This window comes from Sphaeramia orbicularis, chromosome 4 (genome assembly GCF_902148855.1).
Source record: "Sphaeramia orbicularis chromosome 4, fSphaOr1.1, whole genome shotgun sequence".
NCBI classification, from domain to species: Eukaryota; Metazoa; Chordata; class Actinopteri; order Kurtiformes; family Apogonidae; genus Sphaeramia; species Sphaeramia orbicularis.
Window position 1 is genome coordinate 5,175,905 of NC_043960.1, and position 16,960 is coordinate 5,192,864.

The following is a 16,960-nucleotide window of genomic DNA, read 5'->3' on the forward strand; positions in this document are numbered from 1 at the left end:
AAACAAAACAAGAATTTATCTCTAAAACATCTGAAACAGTGTGAGACTCATAATATTCATAACTACAAAATGTTTGTTGTTCCTACTTGGAAAAAATTGACTACACTATAGGGACCGTTAACATTTAATAAATAGATGACCTACATGAAATCTTCATTTCATACCCCAAATTATTTCCAGAGTAGACAGGAAAAAAGCAACCAAAAGCATATAGAATAAAAATAAAGGTACTGTAAAGGTAAAGTTACTGTTGAAGAAGTTTCCAGGTTGAATTGAATGCACAGTTTGTAGCATTTATATTTTTGAACTACTTAAAAATTTATCTTCTAGGCTTATTTTTAAAAAAAAATTTGTCTCAACTTTTATTATATCAAGTTAACATTTAACATCACTATATGTGTTAGGAATTGAACTAATATATTTTTTTGAGTTACATCATAGTGAAATGCTCCGTTCAGTCACACCATGTATATGTTTAGGACTTTTATTTTGAGCAGTAATAAGTGATGAATCTGTAATATATGGCAACAGACATCTTATTATTTTAATAATGGAGAAGCTTCAAGACAGAACATACTGTACATTTATACCTTTCTTCAATGGTCCCGAAAACATTGACTTTATTTTCCTTTTTTAAGGTAATGCTACTGTTACATTTCCACTTGAAATATTTTTTTAATGGAAAATCACATTACACATCACCTCAATGATAACTCTATTTCTCTGAGCTGAGCTTTAGTCAGAGTTTACCTTTATATAACAGCAGTGGTCTGAAAACGCATTTTTTGCAACCATCACTGAATGTGTCCACATACTTCTCTTCCTCTTGTAGATCTCAGCTCATTTGTAAGGAGATGGACGAGCAAAACATAGACCTCGCCTCGAAGTGTAGCGCCATGGAAAGGAATCAGAAAAACATTACAAAGCCTCTGGAATGTGACCTGGCTGCAAAAGTGGAGGCGAAGTTTGAGGTTCTGGATCTGATGGACCGTCAGAAAGAGACAGCCAAACAGGACGAGGAGGCCCTGAGACTGGAACACAGTGAGACGATGCAGAAGCTCCGAAAGCAGCTGGATGAGCTTACCTCGCAGAGAAGGATGATGGGTGAGTTTAACCCCTGCAGTGTGAGGGTGTTTTCTGTGCAGGATCATTATTTATTTATTTAAGAAAAGAAGGAACAATGCATATTAATGAACGTTTAAAAAAAAAAAAAAAAAAAAAAAGGAAATATACCAGATTATAGCCGAAGGTGAATTTTCATCTGTAGACCTCCTTGCAGGTTGATGTTGCACAAAAATGTACAAAATACATACAGGGACAAATACAGATACCAATAAATACAATGTAGACAGCGTTAGCATGATAATTTTTAATCCATCTGTATTGCACAGGCTATTAGCCTACACAAAATATTGAGCAGAAACACCCAAGTGCTCTATTTTAAGGATACACTAAAGAAAAAAAAATTAAGATCCAGTATATATAGTTTTTATTATTATTCTGACAAAAAAGTCAGAATTCTGAGATTAAAGTTAGAATTCTGAGAAAAAAGTCAGAATCCTGAGAAAAAAAGTCAAAATCCTGAGAAAAAAGTCAAAATTCAGCCTTTTTTCCCCTCAGAATTGACTTTTTTCCCCCAGAATTCTGACTTTAATCCCAGAACAATAGTAAAAAATATTTTAAAAAGTCAGAATTCTGAGGAATGAAGTCAGAATTTTGACTTTTCTCAGAATAATAATAAAAAAAAAAATATTGGACCTTAATTTATTTATATATTTTTTCCCAGTGGCCCTAATCCTCTTCCGTATAAATGATCTCCCCAAACAGAGATAAAGTTTGATGAGCAGGAGAAGCAGGTGGAGGTGGACATCAGGTCTGTGGAGAAGCAGCTGTTGAGTCAGAGTGAGGAACCAGAAGCTGCTGTCCCCAGTCTGACGGTGACGGGAAGGTAAAGGAGAGTATTTTGTTGTGAATAATTAAGAAGAAAAACACAAACTCAGGAATGCTCCTTCTTTCTTTATTTGACGGGGGGCATTTGTACATCATTACTACCATAAAAGGCACTAACCATTTGCTGTGTGTGTGATAAACTCTTTTGCCAAATATGTTTATACCTTTATCCAGTTCGTTTTTCGTGTTGGCTTGAAAAGTCAGCTCAAAGAAGCTGTTCTGATCTGTCCTCCTTCCAGTGACATGACAGTCCCGATGTTGAAGAGGAAGGTGAAGCAAAGGGTCCGGGCGAAGCTCTCGGACTTAACAGAACAGGAAGGCGCTCAACACCAGCGTAGTTTAGAGCATGTGAAGCTCCTGTTGACAGAGAACGCGCTGCTGCAGGAGGAGCATGACTCACTGAAGAGAAATCAGCTCAACGCATCCAAACTCCTGACAAATCTAAAGAAGAAGATCATCCTGACAAACGCAGAAATCCTCAGTAAGCAGAAGGTAAGAAAACAACTGTTGGCTGAAAATACACAATATGGAAAAGTGTGAAATTTGGTTTGAGCAATTTACCACGGTCTGGAAAAGCCTTAAAAAGAATGAAAAGAGTATGGACATCTGTTTTATTTATAGTAATACCTTATAGTTGTGGAAAAAATTATTAGACCACCCCTTGTTTTCTTCAGTTTCTTGGTCATTTTAATGCCTGGTACAACTAAAGGTACATTTGTTTGGACAAATATAATGACAACAAAAATAACTTGTAAGAGTTTAATTTCAGAGCTGATATCTATCTATTTTCCATGTTTTCTTGATGATAATCAAAATCACTTCAGTTCTTACACACTGGAAAAAATCAAAATCTTACCAAGTGTATTTTTCTAATTTTAAGTCCCAATATCTCACCATACTTAAAATAAGACACAATCACCTAAAGAGTAACTTTTCAGGGAGATATAAGAACTTATTTTTAGACAGTAGATCTGGAAAATCTTACCAAGATCATTTTCTCTTCTTCCATTGGCAGATTTTTTTTTTTTTTTGCTTAATTCAAGATTTTTTTTTTTTTTGTTTAATTAAAAAATAAATAAATAAAAATTGCCAATGGAACAAGTGAAAAAGATCTTGGTAAGATTTTCCAGATCTATTGTCTAAAAATAAGTTCTTATGTTTCACTGAAAAGTTACTCTTTAGGTGAATTTGTCTTATTTTAAGCGTGATGAGATATTCGGACTAGAAATGAGAAAAATACACTTGGTAAGAGTTTGATTTTTTTCCAGTGCATCAATATCTATGTCATTGTACTGACAAAAACAGTGCTTTTAGGCATTCCATGTTTTCTTTTCTGTCTGTTTTAGTCACATGGTACACACAGGAGTTAGTACTGGATTGCATAACCATTGTTTTAGATGACTTTTGATGGTCTAATAATTTTTTCCATGACTGTGTACTGCTGAATTTGAGTGTTTTGTATTGACTTACAACTCCACCACCAGAGGGCAGTAGTGGTTCAAGTGAAAAAGTCCTGAGGTGTTTCATGTCACATCCAAGACTTTTTCAGTTGATCATCACCACCCTCTGGTGGATTAATTAAATGATATCATATCACGTTTAGGCAAAGGTTTAAACACGTTTCTAATGTGTTTCAGCGCATATCCTCCTGAGACCCAGGAAAGTAAATGTTTTGGCTGTTTTACATTAAATATTTGTCTTGATTGGGGAAAAGCATAATGTAACAGTTTTTTAGATACCGTTGTTTATTTTTATTTTTTTATGGAAGGTCCTTTGCAGTGGACAGGATTTTGTTTTTTTTTACCTCCGCGAAGGATGGCCGAGGTTATGTTTTCATCTGGGTTTGTTTGTTTGTTTGTCTGTTAGCAAGACAACTCAAAACGTTATGGATGGATTTTCATGAAATTTTCAGGAAATGTTGATACTGGCACAAGGAACAAATGATTAAATTTTGGTGGTGAATGGGGGGGTGGGGGTGGGGCTGATCTGCCTTGGCGAAGGTCTGAGCTCTCAGAGTGCTTTTCTAGTTTAAATTCTCTTTTTATTGAAAGAAGTTAGGTTTTTACAAACACTGAAGAATTTCCTAGGTACACATAAACTATGTACATCCAGAGAGTGGGTGTAGAAGAACAAAAACACTTACAGCAGCTCGTTATTGTCTTGGCGTACAGGATTTCAGAGTAAAGAGTCAATATATAAATAGATGAATAAAAACACAAAAAACACAAAAACATATTTCCTTCAGTTAGAGGACTTTGGATCCATATTCATGCATTCGTCCCAGCAAAATCGGGTCTCAAAGGCCTCACATATCTCACCCATCCCTCCCACCGTTGCACAAAAGAATCCATCTTCAAATTTACAGTAAAGGTTTACTCTTTCCATCCTATAAATTCCCATTATTTTATATTTGTATTTATGTATTTAGTTACAGGACAGTGTGTATTGACATTAGTTGCAAAGAACAAGATGCATGCACCAGATTTAGCAGAGAAGCTAATTTTCATCTGTTGTCCAGGACAAATGACAAACACAGGGCTGTCAAACTCATTTTAGTTCAGTTCCACATTCAGCTAAATTTGATCTGGAGTGGGCCGAACCAGTAAAATAATAACATAATATATAAATAATGTCAACTTCAAACTTTTCCCTGTTTTAGAGTGAAAAAAGCAAATTTACAGTATGAAAAGGTTTACATCTACAAACTATCCTTTCAAAAGATGTGAATAACATGAACAAACTGAAAAAATAAGTGTAATTTTAACAATACTCAGCCTCAGTTTATCATTTACACATGTATATTATACCTAACAGATCACAGTGGATCTACAAACACACAAAACATTTAATAACAGGCAGAATATTGATAAATTGTACTTACTTCTCTTAAGACATTTCAGGTTGTTTATATTTGTTCAGGTTATTCACATTTTTTGTGAAATTATACTTTGTTTTAGTGTAAATACATGAAAATATTTACATTTACAAAGAGAAACATTTGGAATTGTCATTGTTTATATGTTATTATCATAGTATTTTACTGAATCCTGCCCACTTGAGATTGAATTGGTCTGAAATTGGAACCTGAACTAAAAGGATTGTTAATATCTTAGTGTAATTTTTGCATTTCACAAATTCTTCCCAAGGGCCAGACTGGACCCTTTGGTGGGCTGGATTTGGCCCCCGGGCCGCATGTTTGACACCTGTGTACTAGGAGTCTGGGTCTGCTCCAGGTTTCTGCCTGTTAAAGGGAAGTTTTTCCTCACCACTGTCACCAGTCACAAGTGTTTGCTCCTGGAGGATTCTGTTGGGTTTCTGTAAATTGGCTTAGAGTCTGGTTTTGACCAACTCTATATATAAAGTGTCAAGAGATAACTTTTGTGATCTGGCACTATATAAATAATATTTGATTGATTGAGTGATTTAATTGGTTTTCCCCTGTAAGTCGCTTTGGAAAAAAGCGTCTGCCAAATGCGTAAACATAAACATAAACATAAGAAAAGCACTCGGAGAGCGCAGACCTCCGCCAACGCAGATCAGCCCCCCCACCCCCCCTCCAATCACCACCAAAATGTAATCATTTGTTCCTTGTGCCAGTGTCAACATTTCCTGAAAATTTCATCCAAATCCATCCATAACTTTTTGAGTTATCTTGCTAACAGACAAACAGACAGACCCCGATGAAAACGTAACCTCCACCGTTCCATGGCGAAGGTAATAAAACATCATATAGATTATGAAGTACTCATAAACTGGAAGAAAATCTATAAACATGACAGATATAGGAAAGTTTGCTCAGACTGAACGGTTACAGCCAAGTACATGACAAGGGGCTTACATTCTAAAAGTACAATAACATTTCCTAGAATAAGAGTATCTGTTCTAGTGTCTAGTGTCTATCCAATTATTTATTGTCAGTTCTTCTTGTGTCATCCATCTTTTAGTTATTGCTTTTTTTTTCCTGCAGCTAGTAATATGCTGAATAAGTATCTATTTATATTTTTGACCTCTGGAGAAATGTATCACAAATATATGGTTTTGAAATCAAAGGGTACACGGATATTAAGAATCATTTCTCGGGTTTTATGTATTTTCTTCCAATAACGGTTAATTTCTGGGAATAACCAGAATGTGTGAAAATGATGTGCAGTGTGGCAGCCACAGTTCCTCCAGTATTGTGAATTCCCATATGTATAGTGTGACGTATGGTTAGGGCTAACAAAGAAACAAGTCACATTTTTCCAACAGAATTCTTTCCTTAAGTGAGATTTTGTACTTTTCCATTGATATTGGCAGATGTTTTGCCACTCTTTGTCCGTTGGATTTTTTTTTCTCCTAATTAATCTGTGAAACTCTTGTCCCCTAATGAGGACAAAAAGGCATTGCTGGGTCTCAAGAGGATATTTAAGGAATTAATAAACCGTTTCTGAAGCATTAGAGGTTGTTTGACAGACTTTTTCACACACTCACTACTGTTCTTTATTGGTCGTGTTGTAAGTCTGAACAAAAACACTCAAGTTCGGCATCTAACACACATAATGACTCCGGACACAAGGATTTTTGCAGATAGTTTGTGTATAAGAATAAAATGTCTTCCCTCATTATGGGATCTTTAACCCTTACATGCATAAGTGGGTCAAAAATGACTGGGTGAAGTTGTTTTCTAGCAAGAACAGAAGATTACTGGACATAATTCACATTATTATTATTATTGCACATTTTTGAAAGATGATTGGTGATGTAAATTGAGTCAATTTTTAATTCAGTGTTAAGAAAATGACTTTGTAAATCAATGTAAAACTAAACTAAAAATGATGAAACTACTGAGGTGAAAATGCTCATGCAGATACTTAAAATGGACACAGGGGGCATCCGGACTTGAACCGGAGACCTCTTGATCTGCAGTCAAATGCTCTACCACTGAGCTATACCCCCACGTGTAGTCAAACAGATTTGTGTTGCTAGTGTTTGAACAGCTTTAGGTGATTGTGAAGCTTTTCCATCCTGAACGGTTGGTTTGTCGGTGCCGTCACATGTATGGGAGAGTTCTGAGTTCACACACCTGTTCACTGCTGGACTTCAGCTCTGGAGTTAGTTCTGTCCTACTTCCCTTTACTAATACTGTATATTCTGAGCATAAACAACATTAACTCTTTCTACGTTCATCTTTTCTCAAATTCTACCCCCTTAGTTGTCTGGAACTATTTTTGTGGTGACATCAAAATGAAATTTTTCCATATATTTCACCTTTCTGAAGTGATTAATCATCATTTATTGTAATATTATCTTACGTGTTTTTCTTTCTTTCTTTTTTTTTTTTTTTTTAAAGTAAAATCTGGTATTTTCTGACATTTAATTTGCTGATCATGTAGATCACAGGTGTCAAACATGCGGCCTGGGGGCCAAAACCCGCCTGCCAAAGGTTCCAATCCGGCCTGTGGGATGACTTTGTAAAGGGCAGAAGATATTAACAGTCAAGGGCGTCGAACTCAAAAATAACAGCATAATAACCTAAAAATAATGACTGCAAATGTTCCTCTTGGTTTAATGTGAAAAAAATAATATGACATCATGCCTATGAATAATGGTAACACCAGTTTTTTTCTCTTTGATTTATTGCAAGGAACATTAAATTTTGATATCCTTTAATAATAAAACGTCAATAACCTGAACAAATATGAACAACCTGAAACGTCTAAAGAAAAATAGGTGTAATTTTAACAATATTCTGCCTGTTTTGTGTCTTGGTAGATCTGATCTGTAATGCACATGTTTAAAACATAAGTTGAGGCATAATATTGATCAAATTTTTCTTATTATTTCTTCTTATTTTTCCTTCAGAAATTTCAGTGTTTTTCAGGACATTCACATCTTTTTTGTTTTGGATAGTTTGTAAAATGTAAATGATTTTATAATTTAATGTTTTTTTTTTGCTTATAAAAAATTTGGAGTTGTCATTATTAATAGGCTATTACGCTATTATTGGACTGGGCCGGCCCACTGGAGATCAAACTGGGCTGAATGTGGCCCCTGAAAGAAAATGAGTTTGACACCCCTGATGTAGATGTTCATAAAAGCTCAGAGTAAATCAAAAGGTTGTTTTATCAAAACAGAGAAAACTGAAGACAAAGTGACTTTTTCAGTAACACACAGGGTGTCCACAAAGTCTCGTTACAATTTATGAAAGTGATTATGAAAGCAATTGATTAGATATGTTAATCCGATTTGTTCTATGTACTCAGTGGTTATCAGAGTTTTTAATCAGATTGTGGGATCATGTGCAATCGAATCATTGGTCCTTTTTTTTTTTTCAACAAGAGATTGATTACTGTAAATGTTAACCTTTGACCTTCTTGACTGTATATATGTCACCACAGCTGGAAGACCTTCAACCAAACATCATGTTCCATTTATTAAATTTGGTCCCAGTCCTATAGGCTTTATAGTATATGGCTTTTTAGCATTGACTACACGGGTGATAGACACACTCTCTATCTTCTTTCCTAAACATTAGATATGTGACAGCTTGGGAAGAAGTGAGTGATTAACAGAAGTGTTCTACACCACAGCTCTGCGCCCGGGCCCCATCTGGTGGTTCCGATGAATATTTAAATAAAGGCTTGAAACACTTCTGGAAACATGTGGATGGGCGTAGATAATGCTCTAGATCACTTTTTAACCAGATTTGAAGATGGTCCAAAATAGCCTGTTTTGGAGCACATACTATAGCCTTACAATCTGAACAACAGGGGGCGCAGATGAATATTTAAATTAAGTTTCAAAACACCTTGAAATACCTCTGGAAACATCTAGATTGGCATCAATAATGATCAAGAACACTTTTGACCCAGATTTGAAGACAGTCCAAAATTACCCTTTTTGGAGCACATACTATATAGCCTTACCATTTGACCACCAGGGGGCGCAGACGAATGTTGAAATAAAGGCTCAAAACACCTTGAAAAACCTCTGGAAACATCTAGATGGGTATCAGTAACGATCTGGAGCATTTTTAAACTAGATTTTAACATGGTCCAAAATTACCCTTTTTGGAGCACATACCATACCTTACCATTTGGCCACCAGGGGGCACCGATGAATGTTGAAATAAAGGCTCAAAACACCTTGAAACACCTTGAAACACCTCTGGAAACATCTAGATGGGTATCAATAATGATCTAGAACACTTTTTACCCAGATTTCAAGACGGTCCAAAAATACACTTTTTGGACCACATACTATATAGCCTTACCATTTGACCACCAGGGGGTGTCGATGAATATTTAAATAAAGTTTCAAAACACCTAGAAACACCTCTAGAAACATCTAGATGGGCATCAGTAATGATCTAGAACACTTTTTACCCAGATTTGAACATGGTCCAAAATTACCCTTTTTGGAACACATAGCCTTGCCATCTGAAGAAATGGGGGCACCGATGAATGTTGAAATAAACTCTCAAAACACCTTGAAACACTTTGAAACACCTCTGGAAACATCTAGATGGGTATCAATAACGATCTCGAGCATTTTTCAACTAGATTTGAAAATGGTCAAAAATTACCCTTTTTGGAGCACATACTGTAGCCTTACCATTTGAACACCAGGGGGCGCAGATGAAGATTTTAATAAAGGCTCGAAACACCTTGAAACTCTTAAGGAGACATGTAGATGGGTGTCCAAAATGATCTAGAGCATGTTTTTACCAAATTTGAAGATGGTCCAAAATTACCAGTTTTCTAGCACATACTACAGCCTTACCATTTGAACACCAGGGGGAACCGATGAATATTGAAATAAAGGCTCAAAACACCTTGAAACACCTTGAAACACCTCTGGAAACACCTAGATGGGTATCAATAATGATCTAGAAAATTTTTACCCAGATTTGAACATGGTACAAAATTACCCATTTTGGAGCGCATACTATAGCCTTATCATTTGAACACCAGGGGGCACCGATGAATATTTAAATAAAGGCTTGAAACACCTTGAAACACCTCTGGAAACATCTAGATGGGTATCAATAATGATCTAGAGCATTTTTAAGCTAGATTTGAAGATGGTCAAAAATTACCCTTTTTGGAACACTTACCATTTGAACACCAGGGGGCACCGATGAATTTTGAAATAAAATCTCAAAACACCTTGAAACACCTTGACACACCTCTGGAAACATCTAGATGGGTATCAATAACGATCTCGAGCATTTTTCAACTAGATTTGAACATGGTCCAAAATTACCCTTTTTGGAGCACATACTATAGCCTTACCGTTTGAACACCAGGGGGTACCGATGAATGTTGAAATAAAAGCTCAAAACACCTTGAAACACCTTGAAACACCTCTGGAAACATCTAGATGGGTATCAATAACGATCTCGAGCATTTTTCAACTAGATTTGAACATGGTCCAAAATTACCCTTTTTGGAGCACATACTATAGCCTTACCGTTTGAACACCAGGGGGTACCGATGAATGTTGAAATAAAAGCTCAAAACACCTTGAAACACCTTGAAACACCTCTGGAAACATCTAGATGGGTATCAATAACGACCTGGAGCATTTTTTAACTAGATTTGAAAATGGTCCAAAATTACCCTTTTTGGAGCACATACTATAGCCTTACCAGTTGAACACCAGGGGGCGAAGATGAATATTTAAATAGAGGGTTGAAACACCTTGAAACACCTCTGGAAACATCTAGATGGGTATCAATAATGATCTAGAGCATTTTTAAGCTAGATTTGAAGATGGTCCAAAATACCCTTTTTGGAGCACTTACTATAGCCTTACCATTTGACCACCAGGGGGCACAGACGAATGTTGAAATAAAGGCTCAAAACACCTTGAAACACCTCTGGAAACATCTAGATGGGCATCAATAATGATCTAGAATACTTTTGACCCAGATTTAAAGACAGTCCAAAATTACCCTTTTTGGAGCACATACTATATAGCCTTACCATTTGACCACCAGGGGGCGCAGACGAATGTTGAAATAAAGGCTCAAAACACCTTGAAACACCTCTGGATACATCTAGATGGGTATCAAAAATGATCTAGAAAATTTTTTACCCAGATTTGAACATGGTCCAAAATGACCCTTTTTGTAAAACATACTATAGCCTCACCATCTGAAGAAATGGGGGCACCGATGAATGTTGAAATAAAGTCTCAAAACGCCTTGAAACACCTTGAAACACCTCTGGAAAAATTTAGATGGGTATCAATAACGATCTAGAGCATTTTAAAACTAGATTTGAACATGGTCCAAAATTACTCTTTTTGGAGCACATACTATAGCCTTACCATTTGAACACCAGAGGGCACCGATGAATGTCTAAATAAAAGCTCAAAACACCTTGAAACACCTTGAAACACCTCTGGAAACATCTAGATGGGTATCAATAACAATCTGGAGCATTTTTCAACTAGATTTGAACATGGTCCAAAATTACCCTTTTTGGAGCGCATACTATAGCCTTACCATTTGAACACCAGGGGGCGCAGATGAATGTTGAAATAAAGGCTCAAAACACCCTGAAACACCTTGAAACACCTCTGGAAACATCTAGATGGGTATCAATAATGATCTAGAACACGTTTTACTCAGATTTGAACATGGTCCAAAATTACTCTTTTTGGAGCACATACTATATAGCCTTACCATTTGACCACCAGGGAGCGCAGACGAATGTTCAAATAAAGTTTCAAAACGCCTTTAAATACCTGTGGAAACATCTAGATGGGCATCAATAATGATCTAGAACACTTTTTACCAAGATTTGAACATGGTCCAAAATTACCCTTTTTGGAGCACATACTATAGCCTTACCATTTGAACACCAGGGGGCGAAGATGAATATTTAAATAGAGGGTTGAAACACCTTGAAAAACCTCTGGAAACATCTAGATGGGTATCAATAATGATCTAGAGCATTTTTAAGCTAGATTTGAAGATGGTCCAAAAATACCCTTTTTGGAGCACATTCTATAGCCTTACCATTTGACCACCAGGGGGCGCAGACGAATGTTGAAATAAAGGCTCAAAACACCTTGAAACACCTCTGGAAACACCTAGATGGGTATCAATAATGATCTAGAGCATTTTTCAACTAGATTTTAACATGGTCCAAAATTACCCTTTTTGGAGCGCATACTATAGCCTTACCATTTGAACACCAGGAGGCGCGGATGAATATTTAAATAGAGGGTTGAAAGACCTTGAAACACCTCTGGAAACATCTAGATGGGTATCAATAATGATCTAGAGCATTTTTAAGCTAGATTTGAAGATGGTCCAAAAATACCCTTTTTGGAGCACATACTATAGCCTTACCATTTGACCACCAGGGGGCGCAGACGAATGTTGAAATAAAGGCTCAAAACACCTTGAAACACCTCTGGAAACACCTAGATGGGTATCAATAATGATCTAGAGCATTTTTCAACTAGATTTTAACATGGTCCAAAATTACCCTTTTTGGAGCGCATACTATAGCCTTACCATTTGAACACCAGGAGGCGCGGATGAATATTTAAATAGAGGGTTGAAAGACCTTGAAACACCTCTGGAAACATCTAGATGGGTATCAATAACGATCTAGAGCATTTTTAAGCTAGATTTGAAGATGGTCCAAAAATATCCTTTTTGGAGCACATACTATAGCCTTACCATTTGACCACCAGGGGGTACCGATGAATGTTGAAATAAAGGCTCAAAACACCCTGAAACACCTTGAAACACCTCTGGAAACATCTACATGGGTATCAATAATGATCTAGAACAGTTTTTACTCAGATTTGAACATGGTCCAAAATTACTCTTTTTGGAGCACATACTATAGCCTTACCATTTGACCACCAGGGGGCGCAGACGAATGTTGAAACAAAGTTTCAAAACGCCTTTAAATACCTGTGGAAACATCTAGATGGGCATCAATAATGATCTAGAACACTTTTTACCAAGATTTGAAAATGGTCCAAAATTACCCTTTTTGGAGCACATACCTTACCTTGCCTTACCATTTGAACACCAGGGGGCGAAGATGAATATTTAAATAGAGTGTTGAAACACCTTGAAACACCTCTGGAAACATCTAGATGGGTATCAATAATGATCTAGAGCATTTTTAAGCTAGATTTGAAGATGGTTCAAAAATACCCTTTTTGGAGAACATACTATAGCCTTACCATTTGACCACCAGGGGGCGCAGACGAATGTTGAGATAAAGGCTCAAAACACCTTGAAACACCTCTGGAAACACCTAGATGGGTATCAATAATGATCTAGAGCATTTTTCAACTAGATTTGAACATGGTCCAAAATTACCCTTTTTGGAGCGCATACTATAGCTTTACCATTTGAACACCAGGGGGCGCAGATGAATATTTAAATAGAGGGTTGAAAGACCTTGAAACACCTCTGGAAACATCTAGATGGGTATCAATAACGATCTAGAGCATTTTTAAGCTAGATTTGAACATGGTCCAAAATTACCCATTTTGGAGCGCATACTATAGCCTCACCATTTGACCACCAGGGGGCACCGATGAATATTTATATAAAGGCTCAAAACACCTTGAAACACCTCTGGAAACATTTAGATGGGTATCAATAATGATCTAGAGCATTTTTAAGTTTGATTTGAAGATGGTCCAAAAATACCCTTTTTGGAGCACTTACTATAAAGCCTTACCATCTGAAAGACAGGGGGCACAGATGAATATTTAAATAAAGTTTCAAAACACCTTGAAATACCTCTGGAACCATCTAGATTGGCATCAATAATGATCTAGAACACTTTTGACCCAGATTTAAAGACAGTCCAAAATTACCCTTTTTGGAGCACATACTATATAACCTTACCATTTGACCACCAGGGGGTGCAGATGAATGTTGAAATAAAGGCTCAAAACACCTTGAAACACCTCTGGAAACATCTAGATGGGTATCAAAAATGATCTAGAAAATTTTTTACCCAGATTTGAACATGGTCCAAATGACCCTTTTTGTAAAACATACTATAGCCTCACCATCTGAAGAAATGGGGGCACCGATGAATGTTGAAATAAAGTCTCAAAACGCCTTGAAACACCTTGAAACACCTCTGGAAAAATCTAGATGGGTATCAATAACGATCTAGAGCATTTTAAAACTAGATTTGAACATGGTCCAAAATTACTCTTTTTGGAGCACATACTATAGCCTAACCATTTGAACACCAGGGGGCACCGATGAATGTTGAAATAAAAGCTCGAAACACCTTGAAACACCTCTGGAAACATCTAGATGGGTATCAATAACAATCTGGGGCATTTTTCAACTAGATTTGAGCATGGTCCAAAATTACTCTACTTGGAGCACATACTATAGCCTTACCTTTTGAACACCAGGGGGCGAAGATGAATATTTAAATAGAGGGTTGAAACACCATGAAACACCTCTGGAAACATCTAGATGGGTATCAGTAATGATCTAGAGCATTTTTAAGCTAGATTTGAAGATGGTCCCAAAATACCCTTTTTGGAGCACTTACTATAGCCTTACCATTTGACCACCAGAGGGCGCAGACGAATGTTGAAATAAAGGCTCAAAACACCTTGAAACACCTCTGGAAACATCTACATGGGTATCAATAATGATCTAGAACAGTTTTTACTCAGATTTGAACATGGTCCAAAATTACTCTTTTTGGAGCACATACTATAGCCTTACCATTTGACCACCAGGGGGCACCGATGAATGTTGAAATAAAGGCTCAAAACACCTTGAAACACCTTGAAACACCTCTGGAAACACCTAGATGGGTATCAATAATGATCTAGAAAATTTTTTACCCAGATTTGAACATGGTCCAAAATTACCCATTTTGGAGCGCATACTATAGCCTCACCATTTGACCACCAGGGGGCACCGATGAATATTTAATTAAAGGCTTGAAACACCTTGAAACACCTCTTGAAACATCTAGATGGGTATCAATAATGATCTAGAGCATTTTTAAGCTAGATTTGAAGATCCACCTGACCATCTGAAGAAATGGGGGCACCGATGAATGTTGAAATAAAGTCTCAAAACGCCTTGAAACACCTTGAAAAACCTCTGGAAAAATCTAGATGGGTATCAATAACGATCTAGAGCATTTTAAAACTAGATTTGAACATGGTCCAAAATTACTCTTTTTGGAGCACATACTATAGCCTTACCATTTGACCACCAGGGGGCGCAGACGAATGTTGAGATAAAGGCTCAAAACACCTTGAAACACCTCTGGAAACACCTAGATGGGTATCAATAATGATCTAGAGCATTTTTCAACTAGATTTGAACATGGTCCAAAATTACCCTTTTTGGAGCGCATACTATAGCCTTACCATTTGAACACCAGGGGGCGCAGATGAATATTTAAAAAGAGGGTTGAAAGACCTTGAAACACCTATGGAAACATCTAGATGGGTATCAATAATGATCTAGAGCATTTTTAAGCTAGATTTGAAGATGGTCCAAAAATACCCTTTTTGGAGCACATACTATAGCCTTACCATTTGACCACCAGGGGGCACCGATGAATGTTGAAATAAAGGCTCAAAACACCCTGAAACACCTTGAAACACCTCTGGAAACATCTAGATGGGTATCAATAATGATCTAGCACACTTTTTACTCAGATTTCAACATGGTCCAAAATTACCCTTTTTGGAGCACATACTATAGCCTTACCATTTGACCACCAGGGGGCGCAGACGAATGTTGAAATAAAGTTTAAAAACACCTTTAAATACCTGTGGAAACATCTAGATGGGCATCAATAATGATCTAGAACACTTTTTACCAAGATTTGAACATGGTCCAAAATTACCCTTTTTGGAGCACATACTATAGCCTTACCATTTGAACACCGGGGGCGAAGATGAATATTTAAATAGAGGGTTGAAAGACCTTGAAACACCTCTGGAAACATCTAGATGGGTATCAATAATGATCTAGAGCATTTTTAAGCTAGATTTGAAGATGGTCCAAAAATACCCTTTTTGGAGCACTTACTATAGCCTTACCATTTGACCACCAGGGGGCGCAGACGAATGTTGAAATAAAGGCTCAAAACACCTTGAAACACCTCTGGAAACATCTAGATGGGCATCAATAATGATCTAGAACACTTTTTACCCAGATTTGAACATGGTCCAAAATTACTCTTTTTGGAGCACATACTATAGCCTTACCATTTGACCACCAGGGGGCGCAGACGAATGTTGAAATAAAGTTTCAAAACGCCTTTAAATACCTGTGGAAACATCTAGATGGGCATCAGTAATGATCTAGAAAATTTGTTACCCAGATTTGAACATGGTCCAAAATGACCCTTTTTGTAAAACATACTATAGCCTCACAATCTGAAGAAATGGGGGCACCGATGAATGTTGAAATAAAGTCTCAAAACGCCTTGAAACACCTTGAAACACCTCTGGAAAAATCTAGATGGGTATCAATAACGATCTAGAGTATTTTAAAACTAGATTTGAACATGGTCCAAAATTACTCTTTTTGGAGCACATATATAGCCTTACCATTTGAACACCAGGGGGCACCGATGAATGTTGAAATAAAAGCTCAAAACACGTTGAAACACCTCTGGAAACATCTAGATGGGTATCAATAACAATCTGGAGCATTTTTCAACTAGATTTGAACATGGTCCAAAATTACTCTATTTGGAGCACATACTATAGCCTTACCATTTGAACACCAGGGGGCGAAGATGAATATTTAAATAGAGGGTTGAAAGACCTTGAAACACCTCTGGAAACATCTAGATGGGTATCAATAACGATCTAGAGCATTTTTAAGCTAGATTTGAAGATGGTCCAAAAATACCCTTTTTGGAGCACATACTATAGCCTTACCATTTGACCACCAGGGGGCACCGATGAATGTTGAAATAAAGGCTCAAAACACCCTGAAACACCTTGAAACACCTCTGGAAACATCTAGATGGGTATCAAT

General features: G+C 36.9%; 1 non-coding gene across 1 annotated transcript; it reads right to left on the bottom strand.

Moving 5' to 3' along the window:
• Positions 1-6,813: 6,813 nt before the first annotated feature.
• On the bottom strand, positions 6,814-6,885 carry trnac-gca (transfer RNA cysteine (anticodon GCA)). The gene has a single exon. It is a non-coding gene; the product is annotated as a tRNA-Cys (tRNA).
• Positions 6,886-16,960: the final 10,075 nt, after the last annotated feature.